Source organism: Brassica rapa, unplaced genomic scaffold, assembly GCF_000309985.2.
Source record: "Brassica rapa cultivar Chiifu-401-42 unplaced genomic scaffold, CAAS_Brap_v3.01 Scaffold0782, whole genome shotgun sequence".
NCBI lineage: Eukaryota > Viridiplantae > Streptophyta > Magnoliopsida > Brassicales > Brassicaceae > Brassica > Brassica rapa.
In genome coordinates, this window is record NW_022610722.1 from 16,503 (window position 1) to 30,000 (window position 13,498).

A 13,498-nucleotide genomic window follows, 5' to 3' on the forward strand; every position below is an offset into this window, starting at 1 on the left:
TCTATTTTCTCAAGAGAAGTGTAAAGATGTCGAGCAAGAAAAAGATTGCGAAAAAATGGTCTTCGTCCGCGAGTGCTTACGAAGAGCTCATCGTTCCGAAGATGGAGTTCGTGCCTCACTCGGTACATCCTGCCGAGAACGAGGCATGGTGGGTTGCTCATTATGGCTCGTTGACCCCTCCCAAGGAGAAGTCGTTCCCGGTCCTGATCCATCGTGGAGTCGAGAAAGGGGATGCAAGCAGGAGTACCGACGAGTTTCTCGCGATCATGCGATCGTTCTACCATATCCCAGATGCTGTGGAGTTCCAGGTTCCCCGCCGCGGGGAATGTGCTAACAGCCCCTCAGAGGGTTACTTCACTTGCTATGAGGCGTTCGTAGTGCGTTGTCGCCTATGGTTCCCAATACCCGAAATTCTCGTCCGAGTGTTGGACCGTTTCGAAGTTGCGATAAGCGAGTTGACTCCCCTCACCATTCAGCATCTCATTGGGATCCTGATCCTAAGCTACGAGCATGGCCTTTCCCTTTCCGTCGATCATTATGAAGCGCTTCTGAGGCTTCAACTTGTCACAGATACGGATAAGCATAGGTTGGTCCCTCGGAAATTTATGTCAGTGGTTAAGAAGTTCATTTCGAACTTCAACTCGTGGAAGAATTTCTTTTTCTTTGTTCGTATAGACGCTGCGTCCGTTGAAGAGAGTTGCATTGCACTGTTCCGGAGATTGCCGAATGATCGTCCCTTCATCAACCCCCTTGCTCCGTTTCCTGAGGACATCATTGCGGTGAGGGATCTTCTCAGGAACGGTCCTTTCTTCTGGACTTCTTTTACGCCGAAGAGGGTTCGGAGGGCACTGAGATTCGTGCAACCCGGTCCTGCTTCGGCTGCGAACACGGGAAGCGACTCCGAACCCGAAGACCAGAATCCCGTCGAAGCTCCAAAAGCTGTGTCGGAGTCAAGCTCTTGGAAGGGAAAAGACGTCGATCTTGGCGACATAGAATTTTCGATGGATGACTCTATGCTTCCAGGATGGGATCCGAACCTTGCTTACGGCGATGGGAGTGGTTCGAGCGAGGTCCCTATTCCGGATTTCGATGACTTCTTTGCTGATCTACCACCGGGTTTCGATGCTCCTCCTCCTATGAAAGAATCGGCGAGGCCGAGAGTCGTTGCGGAAGGATCTCGCATCATCAATGGGGTTAGTTTTTTTTTTGAGAATATTCATGATTGCCTAGGTTTTTCCTTTTCCGCTTACAATGCGTTAATTGATTTCGTAGGGCCTTAACTTGCTCGGCTCGGCCATTGAAGCGAGTCATAGGGAGGCTATGATCTATCGTTTCAAAGCGGAGAAAGCGGAACGAGATCTCGCTCGCGTGCAAGGCAAGATCTTGGAGCGAGAAGCGCAACTTACTCGTGATCATGCGCGGGCTGTTCGTAAGGCAGAGAGGAAAGGCAAAAGAGAAATCGTCGAGGTGATGAAGACTCGTGCTTCTCAATTCCAGGTTGAGTATGGGAACCTCAAGAACGCCTTTACCTCGGTGGGTGTTTTCCGTGAGTGCTGCGGTTCGGTCGGAAGTCTTTGGAGGACGCAAGCCGATGACTACGCGTTTGAGGACGAAATGAGCTTGATGAAGAAATGAGCTTGATGAAGAGTGGGATGAATGAACATGCCCACGCTGAGGCGCTTATCCCTCCGATCGACGAGCGGATCCAAGGGTTCTGGGATTACATCCCGGTTTCTCCTGATACCGAGGAGGTTTCGACCGGGTTTCCCGATGGTGGCGAGGAAGTGGATCGTCCCGCGGATGCGTTTGGCGCTTCGTTGTCCGGGGACTTTGACTTTGGATTATGAGCGGTGGAGTAGTTATCGGAAGAACGATGTTCGTCTTTCTGTTTTATGTTTATGGCCGAGTGTGGCCGAGAGATTTGTATGGGCCTGTTTTGGCCGTTTTTATTGCTTATCGGGACTGGCCGTTGGTGGCTTCGAATCCCCTTGCCGCTTTACGCGGTTTATTTATATGATGAATGTTTCGTTTTTCGAGTTTTTGCCGAGTAGGTTCGAAGTAAATATGAGTTGTCGTCTCATATTCAATTCCGATGAGACGTCCAATCTGTTGGTTCGTTCGTGATTTTCGTAAGAGTTACCCATCTTTACGATTTTCGAGAACATTGAGATACGAACGGAGAGACATGGTTTAGGATCTCGTATCTTTTAGATATCATGCCTTGAGATGTTTGAGACCAGAGCGTTGGGTTTAGGGCAAGACCTAGGTTTACTTTCGGTTAAGGTTTGTGCGGTAACTAGCCGGCTATCGTTTTTCCTGTTGCGATTTCTTCCTGACTCGTACCGATTTAAAGTCTGCGATAGGTTCTCGGCTTATATGACTTGTATGGTACGAATCGAGCATCTTCTCAGAGTCAACTGGAAGTGCTAAACCAAAATTTCGGATTTTTGTTGCAGCGCGCTTTTGTCCTTGTGCTGGACGTTTTGAAGATCAAAAGAGTGATCGAATTGCGTTTGTTTAATACGGCTAGCGTGTTCGTCGGGGCCAATCGATGAACGGGGTGTAAGATGTTTTGTAGTCGCGTTCGGACAATTTGTTAGTATTATCCTCGAATTTTAACTTTTTGCAATGTCTCGCAGTTGTTTTGGGGATTATACGTGTATCTTTGTGTGTTTGAAAGATGATAATCTTTACGATTTTTGGGCCGGATGGGGCCGCAGACAAGAGTCTTAACGTTTTCAGGCGTGTCCTGAAAGTTTCTTTTGTGTTTTACTGAAGCGTAAACGTTTTCGATAAAAAGGACAACGTATATTGTAGTAAAAGTTTTTGAAGTTTCTAAAAATTCGATTACAATAATGAAGATTTTTCTAAGTGGGAGTATACGAGTATACGCACCCACTCCCCCCCCCCTTTTTAGAGAGGGGGATAGCTGAATTCGTCTTTCGACGAACTGCCTACGTACCCCTTTCGAGGATCAAGCCATCTCGTAGTTCTGTTTCATGCCGCGAGTGTTCTTACTCGGCGGTAGATGTCGCGATGTCCGCCTTGACCGTGTCGATCGTGGCTGGGTCAACGCTATTTTCCGGATGTTCCGGTTGAGTTGTAGCGTGGGCTTCGGACTTGTGTCGAGCTTCGACGTCCGATGCGTTTCCGTCGGTAGACGATTTTAATTCGTCTTTTCCCGGGGCGCTTTTGGTCGAAGATCGATCTATCTTCGTGCGCTTGCCGTTTACAACTGCAGAAGTCGTGATTTGCCTTAACTTGTGTTCTGCGAGGAAGCATAGCCGCGACTGTTTTTGGCATCCCCAGATGGCCGCAACTCCGCTTGGCGTTGGGAATTTAAGACCCAGGTGGTAAGTTCACGGAACTGCCTTCATGGCGTTGAGCCATGGGGTTCCCATGATCACGTTGTAGATAGCGGGATGATCGACTACCGCGAACTCGACGATTTTCGTGATCTCCTAGGCCATGACTGGCAATTGGATTGATCCAAGAGTGGGTTGACGATCTATTTCCCCCTCGGAACTTTCATATAGCACCAGTTATCCACAAAGTTAAGACCTCGTTCCATATCTCCATGAGATGAAACTCAATAATCTATTTCCCCATCGATAGAAAGTTCGAAATCTATTTACCCCTAAATCTGGTTAATTGGGTTTATAACCAAAACCAAAAACCAAACCACATATATTCAGACCGTAAACCGAATTTAAATTTTGACCAGAGTAAACCGGACCCATCAAAGTCGGGTAAAAGCTTTCTCTTTTCTCGATCTTCATTGGCATAAAGTATTCCGGTTCTTCTCGAATCTTGTCGACAAACAAGCGTGCAATGACTGGAACTTTGATCATCTCACAACAACCATTAGGGACACAGCTATGCATATTCTTAAAGACTTTAACTTGCCATTGGAATGTCTTCCCCGTTGTGGAACAGTAGATCCGCCATGAACAGCCATCGCCAACACAATTATAGCCAAGCTTATCTTTGTCATACCTGTATTGTTTGAGATTTCTGCTTGTTTTCAGAGCATAATCAAGAACAGCTTCCTTAAAAGCCAAACCAGTGCTAAAGACTTGTCCTTCAAACAAATTTCCTTCGCCTCTGACGATATTGTTACGCTTTCTCACTGTTCTTTGGACTTCTTCTTCTTCATCATCGCTCTTTGTGTCTGGATAGACATTGTGACGAATGGGTGATTCACCGTCAAAGTCAATCACAGCTTGCTCAATGTTGTAATCGTTTCTTTCAGTACGGTTTTCTCCATCAGAATCCTCGTCGTTGAGTGGAGGAACATCTCCCCATTCCGGTAACGCCATGGATGCACAGACTCGGGTGGTTTAGGGTTCTTCGTAAAAGTTTCTGATTTGGTGGGTTAGCTCTCTTTGGTCGACTTACGGGTAATAAACTCGGGTGGGTAAGGTTTTAATTATTGTAATCAGGTTTATTTCGGTTAATTTTGAGTCTGGTTGGCGTTTAATGGTTATCACCGTTTTGGTGAACAGTAAACCGTACTTAAATGTGGTTTATGTGTTGATAGATTTTGATGTATTGATTTAGGGGTAAATAGATTTCGAACTTTCTATCGATGGGGAAATAGATTATTGAGTTTCATCTCATGGAGATATGGAACGAGGTCTGAACTTTGTGGATAACTGGTGCTATATGAAAGTTCCGAGGGGGAAATAGATCGTCAACCCTCCAAGAGTCATCGATACTTCGCCTGAAAAACCCGTGAGTGGTTTTGGTGTCGGAATCACTTCTCCGAGTTCGATGTTCATCCGCTTGAGAGTATCGCGGAAGATTACGTTGACCGTTCTTCCCATGTCGACGAGTACCCTTCCGACTTCTAAATCTCGTATGACGAGATCAATGACGAGCGGGTCGCAGTGAGGTTGGTCGATTCCGCCGGCTTCTTCCTTTGTGAAAGTGATCGAGCAATTTTTTCCATCTCGAGGAGGAGACCATCTAGGCGAATTTGCACTCGACTCTGCCTTCCGTTGGTAAGCCTTGATGGCCGATACAGTATCGCCGCAGTATTGTGATCCTCCGATGATCATATTGACTCTGCGACGATTGTTATCGTTTCCCTTGTCGTCCGGCCTCCTACCGCGTTTATTCCCAGGTTGGTTTCAGTGAGGGGATTTTTCAGCGGGCGGATTTCTGTCCGTCTTTGGAGGGCGATCAGAATCGAGGATGAGATCCTTGACGCTAGTTACTTCCGAGAGCTCTCCAGCGAGTAGCTTCGCGGCCAGTCTTGCTCCCAAGACTTTGCAGTTGGTCGTGGAGTGTCCTCGGGATTGGTGGAACTCGCAGAAGGTGTTTTCGTCATACCCTTGATCGTGAGTCCATGTTTCGCCCGAGGTCCGGCCTTGATCCGAATTGATCGCATAGTTATGCGCCCCTTGGAGATCTTCCCCCTCGTGATGGACGTACTTGTCGTTACGAGAGTTCTTCTTTTTCCCTTTCGGATCTACGTCTTTCGAGGGTGGTCTTGCCGCCTTATGTTTTTGCGATAAGACTTTAGTTTCTTCCTCGACTATGATGTAGTCCGTTGCTTTGTGGAGGGCGTCCTGGATCGTTCGCGGTTTGTCGAGAGTTATCCACTTTCTGAATTTCGACTTGTACCAGAGCGTCTTTCTCAGCGCGTCGATGGCCACTTTGTCGCTTATCCCGCTGACCCTGGACATTATCAGCTTGAAACGACTGATAAACTCACGGAGGGGTTCGTCTTCCCTCTGGGAGAGACTCCAGAGATCGACATCGGAAGTTTCTCTGTCTATGAATACAGAGTACTGTTTGAGGAATTCCGATGCGAGCTGTCAAAAACTCCCGATGGTGTTGCGACGAAGGCGTGCGAACCATTCGAGCGCTGCTCGTTCAAGATTTTCGACAAACAGGCGGCAATAGCCGGCATCTTTTTCGCCGTCCTTCAGTCTTGCCCTTCCCATCGCGATGTGGAAAGCCTGAAGGTGCGCTTTTGGATCAGCCATACCATCGTACTTCGGTACTTTGATTTTTCCCGGATCGGACACCCTCATGTCTGAAATTCGACTGGTAAAGTCGATCGATGTAGATACAGTTACATCGATCGATGGCAAAGTAATTTCTGCAGAACTTGTGTTCTTGAGATGATTGCTTTTCATAGATTTTTCTGTTGATGTAGAAGGAAGAGTATTCATCTTTTTTGCTTGTATGTTTGCTCTGATGTGTGTAGGTGGTTTTGGGGGTGCAAAACGATTTATATAGGTATCTATAAACCTAGTTGGGGAGGGATTATTCTCCTGCTCCTGAATTTTCGCTGCGGCGCGAATATGGATCGATGTTCCTGTTTGTGTGTCGATCAATGTGAGCAGTTGTTTTGCTGGACGAGGGTGGGTATCGACCGATGTGGAGTGCACAGCATCGAACGATGGTGAACTTATGTGTTTCAAGCCTTTCATCCTGCAAAGACATTTCTATTGCACGTTCTTTCCAATAATCCTCATCGTATTCCTCTATATGTTCCTCATTAGGTGAAGTAATTACAGTGTCGGCTGCAAAACTTTCATGGAGACCTTTGTCTGCCCAACTGCCTATGGAATAATCATCATGTCCTCTCTTGCTTGGAGGATGGAAGGAAAAGTGTTGGTAACAATGATTAGGTGAAGCGAAATGGTCAACTGGGTGCATTACATCGAGTGACGTGTTGTTTCGGTCATCGGTCACCGTTGACTCATTGGAATCGATCGATGGAAAGGTTGGGGTGTCGATCGATTCCGAGTACTCTGTTTCGTACTCCGATTCATACCCTGCTCCACAATGGCATGCGCCAATGAAGCCAAGCTCTTTCCCGTAATCCACAGAATTAATGACCTTTCTCTTAGGTCGGATGGGGTCGTAGTGGATGTTTGGGTCTATTAGCGTTAGACACAATTTGTTTTTGTTCATGTCACATACGGCTCCTACAGTAGCTAGGAAATATCTTCCAAGCAGAAGTGAAGAGTTCCAGTTAAGCTCGATGTCTAGGACATGAAAATCTACAGGGACAAGGGCATTACCAATCTGTACCTCCAGATCTCTTATGATTCCTCCTGATCGTTTCTCTGAAAGATCCACGAAGGTGAAGGATTCCGTTGAAGGTTTGATGGTCAAACCAAGCTGGTCTGCCATGATCCTAGGGAGGATACTAACTGATGCTCCTGTGTCATACATTGAATGGGGAAATTCAACACCCTTGACTACGCATGGTATTGCAAACTCCCCAGGATCAATCTTCTTTGTCAATGTGATCTTGTGTTTCATCTTCTCTCTGACTTGATGAAACATTCTCCTAATGTCCTCCTCAGTTACCTTTGTTTCTCTGAAGAACATCCACAACCGGTGTGTGAAGTAAGTTTCATCAAAATGTTTTTCAATTGGGATTCTGAGGACTCTTTTAGTGAAACCATCCATCTCCTTATCGTTAGCTTCCCGCTTAAGGTTTTTAGGAATCTTCTCCATTCTTTTCCTTAACCTTCTACCTTCAGAATCTTGTTCTTCTTGAACTGATTCTGGTGAATTAAAAGGGTTGGGTTTTGGTTCGGGTGGGTTAGCTAATGGTCTAGGTGGTGGTCTGAGTGCGTTGATGTAATCATTATCGATTGAGAGTAACCGCACTCGGTATGTCAGAGGTGCCTGTCGATCGATGGGAGGTGTGTTGTGACGATCAACGTCGGACTCACTCTGTCGATCGATGGTTGGCTCAACTGATCGATCGATTTTATCATAGAAAGGGGAGGGTGGGTGAGGATGCTTAGCTGCAAATTCTTCATGAGTTAGAATTCAAACCGCATTGCACTCAGTCGATTTGGCAGACGACGTCGATCGATGACTGGAGTAATCAGTCCATCAATCTTCGTCATGGTCTGTCGATCGATGCGAGTTCATCGACATCGGTCGACACCATTGGGATCCGCCGAGACTCATGGAGCTTTCGATTTTGAAGTCTCCTTCCTCAAGCTTTTCATTTCTCACCACTTGCCAGAAATCATCATCTATGATGGCATTTACGTGGTGTTTCCCTTTGTCGGCTGCTGCCTCTCTAGCGAAAGCTTCTTGCCTCTTTATAGTCTCGCCCGTCTGAATTACTTGGATTTCAAGTTTTCTCACCTGAGTCCCTAAGGTCTCGATTTTGGTGTTCAGATTGTTATAGGCGGAGTCTATTTTACCGTTGAAATCCACGGTGATTTGTTGTTGTCCCAACAGTACTCAATCAACCATTTCTTCGATCTTGTTTTCCTGAGTCTGGGGTGGTGGATTTTGGTAGTAAGAGTTCGAGTAGCTTTTTTTGTTGTTGAAGGATTTTTGAAATTGTGAATTTTGGTTATTTCTTTGGTCATTTCCAAAGAAGTTTCTGTTTCCGCCCTGGTTTCCAAATTTTTGGAATCCGGTACCTCCGATGTAGTTCGCATTTTCTTCTCCTTCCGTATCTGCTACTTCTCCTTCAGCTGAACAGACTTGCTTCCTAAGAAGCACCACATCTAACTTAGCTCTTACTTCGTCCATCTGTTCCTTCCCGATAGAGGCTACAGACTTCTTCCGTTCAGAGTCAGTGTTTTTGGTGCTGCTGCTGTTAGCAAGGTTTTCGATAAGTCTCACAGCTTCCAATGGATTCCGAGTAGTGAAGTTTCCTTCACTCGCCGAATCAAGGGCCATTTGATACTGTAAGGCGAGACCTCGGAAGAAAATGCTTAGCAGCTGCACTTCGTTAAATCCGTGGTGTGGACAGTCTCGCTGGAAGAACCTAAATCTAATCCACGTATCTTTGAAGGACTCTCCAGCCTTCTGCGAGAATGTGGAAATTTTGTTCCGAAGTTCTTCAGCGTGTGCCTCATCGAAGAAGTTTCGTAAGAAAGCATTCTTGATGTCGCTCCAGGATGTTAAAGATCATGTGGGTTGCTGCATAAGCCAGTGCATTGCTTCTCCATTCAGCGTGTATCTGAAGAGCTTGCACAGCAGGTAATCTTCGGGAACTCCTTCCATCCGAATAGCAGCGATTAGATCCTCGAACCGTTCCAAATGGTCCATAGGATGCTCGTGCGGTAACCCAAAGTAGGGTATCTGCGACACGAGAGTGTAGTATTGAGGCTTCAGCTCGAAATTCTGCTTCAGCATCTCCGGACGTCGAATAGCTGATCTGTTGGAATAGTACTCATCTGGGTGATTGTAGTCGGCCAGTGGTTTCGATCGAGCGTCCTCATCTACAGGTCGAGCAGCTCCTGTAGCATCAGCATCAGGGATTACAGTTCCCTGAGCAACTATTTTCTGACCTGTTGCATTATGCAGATGACCGGCCTGGTCATACAGGTTTCCGTTCTCGTCCTGAGTTAGAATAATAATGTTTACCATTTTTGACGACACGGTATCGATCGACGTACGAGGTGTAGTATCGATCGTTGTCGAACGATTGGGATCGATCGACGATGATGGTCTGGTGTCGGTCGACGGTTGGTTGTGCGTATCAATCGACGACGAAGTTGTTGCGTCGAGCGATGTGGAACGTTGACCTCTACGGATGGTGCGTTCCAAATGAGCAGGATCGTCTGAGAACAACAAGTCTTTCTCGTTGTTGCTTCTGGTACCGCTGGGCATGCACCTGAAAAGACAAGAAAAAGATTATTAGAAGGGGGGTAAAGAAAAGAATAAGAATCAATAAAACTAAATCTAATGGCGATCCAAGCTCCCCGGCAACGGCGCCAAATTTGATACCACTCAAATTACCCTAAGGAGTGTTACTCTCATCAAAAGAGGTTCAGATGTAATACTTAGGGATCGAATCCACAAGGAGCTAGGGAACAATTAAATCTAGTGTTTATTAATTCTAAAGGTTGTAAATGTTTAAATGAAATAGCAATAGTAACATGCGAGTAAATAATAAATGTAACTTGGTTGGAAATAATATTAGATGCAGGGCCACTATTCAGGTGTTGGAGATTATAATACCTATAGATGCCTAACTGTTCCATGCATGATATATTAGAGCTCATTCGCTTAACTCAGTGATCAGCTGTCGCATGTACCACTGGTTAACAGACTAGATCTCGTGTCTCAACGGTTACTATGCAGACAACGAGAGCGTGTCGATCGATGGTCTATTAAGACGTCGACCGATACACCTTTGCCAACGTCGATCTATTGTCAGTTGAGGACATCGATCGACGGGTTCTAGCCAGGCCTATGCGCGAGTATGAAATGCCCTACTAAGATGCTAAATTGGCGGTTAGCCCTCTCTAGCAATCCTAATATGATAGATAGATGTCAGGATGGGATAACAATGGTTCTTGAGTATGCAATCCTATGATCAAGTTCTAGTTAGCAAGGCTAAAACAAACAATGAATACAAATCTATCATGAATATCACAACAAGGCAGATCTAAAGTTTGGGGCTAATCCCACACACCTATCTGAACCCTGGATCTAACACTTGAACTACTCAGACATAGCAAAGCAATTCATCACAATAGCGAAATAGAAACTCATAGTATAGATGAAGAAATAGAAACAAGGAGTTCCAATCACAAGTGATCTTCTCTCCCAAATGAAACTTGTAACACAACTAGGTCTAGAAAATGCTCTGTTCTCCTTCTGCCGTCAAAACACTTAGGCAGTATATATTCTACTAGGTTAAAAACTCGTCAGGGCATTTTGGTAATTTGGCTTGGCCTTGGTTTTTAAGTCTGCTGAATCCAAAATCTCGCGTCTGGTGTCTCGACATCGATCGATGTACACAAGTACCATCGATCGATATTAATCTTCATCTGTCGAGGCATTTCCTGATATCGATCGTCAGCACTGATGCACATCGATCGATTGTTCTTCCTCTCGTCGACCTCTAAGTGGTCAGCTCGGTTGAAATGTCCTTTAAGCTCCAAAATGCTCCAAAGTCATAGCTTTACTCCAAAATGCACCTGAACCTGAAAACATACCTAGAAGAGTAGAAAACATAGATATATATATAGTAAAATACTTATATACCATGGATAAAAATGGGTCAAATTCAAGGTATATCACTCGTATCCGAGAATATCAAATGAGAGATGTGAACCTGAAGAAGATACGAGAGAATTTGAATTAAGGAAACATCGGAGGATATCAAGTTGCAAGTGATTGAACTTTGTTACTCAATGGTCGAGTAACTGTTCCGAAAGGAGAAGGACTTCAAGAGGAGATTCTAAGGACTGCACACCATTCTCTCTTAAGCATTCATCCCGGGAGCACAAAGATGTATCGAGATATCAGAAGATATTACCACTGGCCAGGGATGAAGAGAGATGTTGCCATATGGGTTTCCCAGTGTCAGAGTTGCCAGTGGCGAAGATATTAACACCAAGTCCCAGGTGGCTTACTTCAAAGCTTACCTATCCCTGAATGGAAATGGGATGCAGTAGCGATGGACTTTATTTCTGGTTTACCTCGAGCTCCCGGCCGTGGGAATGATGCAGTTCGGGGACGAATTCTTTTAAGGGGGGAAGAGTGTAATAACCCTCACGAGCCAATAAATTTATGGTCGAGAAAAATCCCGCTTGACCAGTTTTTTTTAGTTGGTTCGACAAGGATTAATAAAAATACGACAGGACTGTCTTGTGGTTGAAAGACATTCACTTGATAGTTTGGTCGAGTCTTAAATATTTTGGTCGAATTTTTATTAAGCTGGACGAGATTTTTCCGAGAATAAAACGAGAGCCAAAGACAAGAAATATTTGGTTGAAAAATTATTTAAAACTGACAACCAACTTCCAAAATAATTTTTGAACTGAGTTATGTCCTCCACCAGCCTGGTTGTGCAGTTATTCAGTCTTAGACTTGCACCTACCTGCTTACCTAGCTTCTTCAGTAACTGGCACATGACAATCACAAGCTGCCTGCTTGCCTTGTTTCTTAGATTGTCATGTGAGAAGCACATGAAAGGGCTGGAGTTTCTTCAGGTTAAGGAAAGGACAGCAGCTTGTGCTGAGAGTGCTGAAGCAGCTGGCCATCTGTCCCCATTCAGCTTAGCTCTGTCCTGAGTGAAACCCTCACCTGAAGCAATCTCACCTCATATTTAACCCCTCTCCAGCTGCTTCCCACGTTCTGAAACCTCATAAAAATACACAAAATTTTTAGAGAGAAAGAGAGAAAGAAGAAGAGAAAATCAGGAAATAAAATCAAGAAAAAAAATTGTTGGTGATTTGATCTTCAGCCCTAGCTCAGTCAGTTGCTGTGAGAAAGATCAGAAGGTGAGATTCTTAAATAAAACCCTAGACGTAGTTCAGTTCAGATCATGATCAGGCCTTGATCTTTCTCTTTGATCAGTTCAGCCACAATCTAATCTTGGGGAAGAGGATCAGCTGAGGCCATCTAGTCCTTTGGTTCATCTTGGTAAGCTTTGGTCTCTTACCTCAGTCATGTCTTGATCAGAGCTAGTTGATGTTTACATAAGAACTTGGTCGGATAAGTTCTCTAAGTGGTGATATAGTTCAGATTTTGATTAATTTCGGTTTGAATCAACCTCTTAGAACCACCAGCTATGATGTTCTGATCTGGCTTTGATTAAACCAATTTGAACTCAGTCTGATCTTGTCCTGAACTTTGGTAGACTGACTAGAACCAAGCTGAACTGGTATAGTTTGAGTGGAACCAAGCTTGAACTGATCTGATCTAGGGTGTTAAAGAATGAACCAAACTGATCTTGTAGTCACTCACTTCTGTTTCAGGTCAGAGGGGGAGTAAGGCTTTAGGTATCCAACCAGTTCCAAGACTAATCTCTTAGGTGAGTCTAGATAGATGTTGAGATTGATTAAGTTAGTAAAGTCTCTCAAGTTTATAAGAATGGTGTTATGTTTACTTATTGTGAACTATACATAAGAGTAATCAAAATGTTAAAGTAAGGTTAATCCTCATCTTAGTACTTATGAACAAGTACTAATCTTAACTATGAAATAATCATGGTTTAATTAAGGATTAATCTTCGTTTAATTAAGAATTAATATGAAATTAATTAAAGAGTAATCATGATTAATTAAGTACTAATCTTGGATTAATTAAAGATTAATATGAGATTAATTAAAGATCAATCTAGGATTAATTAGGAGTTAATTATGATTAATTAAGGATTATATATGGATTTCTTTTGGAATGATTATGGAAGTAAAATCATGTGAAGTCTTGTTATATTCACTATCACTAATATCCCCGCATTACCGTGACTTGGTCCTGCGAATGGAAAAAGGTCATGAAGACACGATGATGGGGTAGCTCCCTGGAGACCGTGTACTGCATGACGATGCAGTGCCGGATTGTTCATATCAGACATTCGACAATGATGGTGATGCTAACTCACTAGTCTCGGTTAGCGTTAGTGGTTTCTCGGGTCTAGTATATATATTGTATTATATGCTTATGGTAACGGGTGGGTGTTGTGGAAGTGATGTTTAAAATAAGAATTCACGATGATGATTGATATTAAAGTATAGTACTAGTACTTTCATGATCATGTATA

The 13,498-nt window shown here is 44.3% G+C and overlaps 1 long non-coding RNA gene and 1 other non-coding gene across 3 annotated transcripts; both read left to right on the forward strand.

Moving 5' to 3' along the window:
• The first annotated feature begins 8,731 nt into the window (after window positions 1-8,731).
• Window positions 8,732-8,837, forward strand: LOC117131011. The gene has a single exon (XR_004454244.1). It is a non-coding gene; the product is annotated as a small nucleolar RNA R71 (small nucleolar RNA).
• A 1,964-nt stretch (window positions 8,838-10,801) lies between these two features.
• Window positions 10,802-13,002, forward strand: LOC117131009. Of its 2 annotated transcripts, XR_004454242.1 has the most exons (3): window positions 10,802-12,236; window positions 12,313-12,378; window positions 12,714-13,002. It is a non-coding gene; the product is annotated as an uncharacterized LOC117131009 (long non-coding RNA). The 2 variants fall into 2 exon arrangements; XR_004454241.1 differs by having other exon boundaries at window positions 12,313-13,002.
• Window positions 13,003-13,498: the final 496 nt, after the last annotated feature.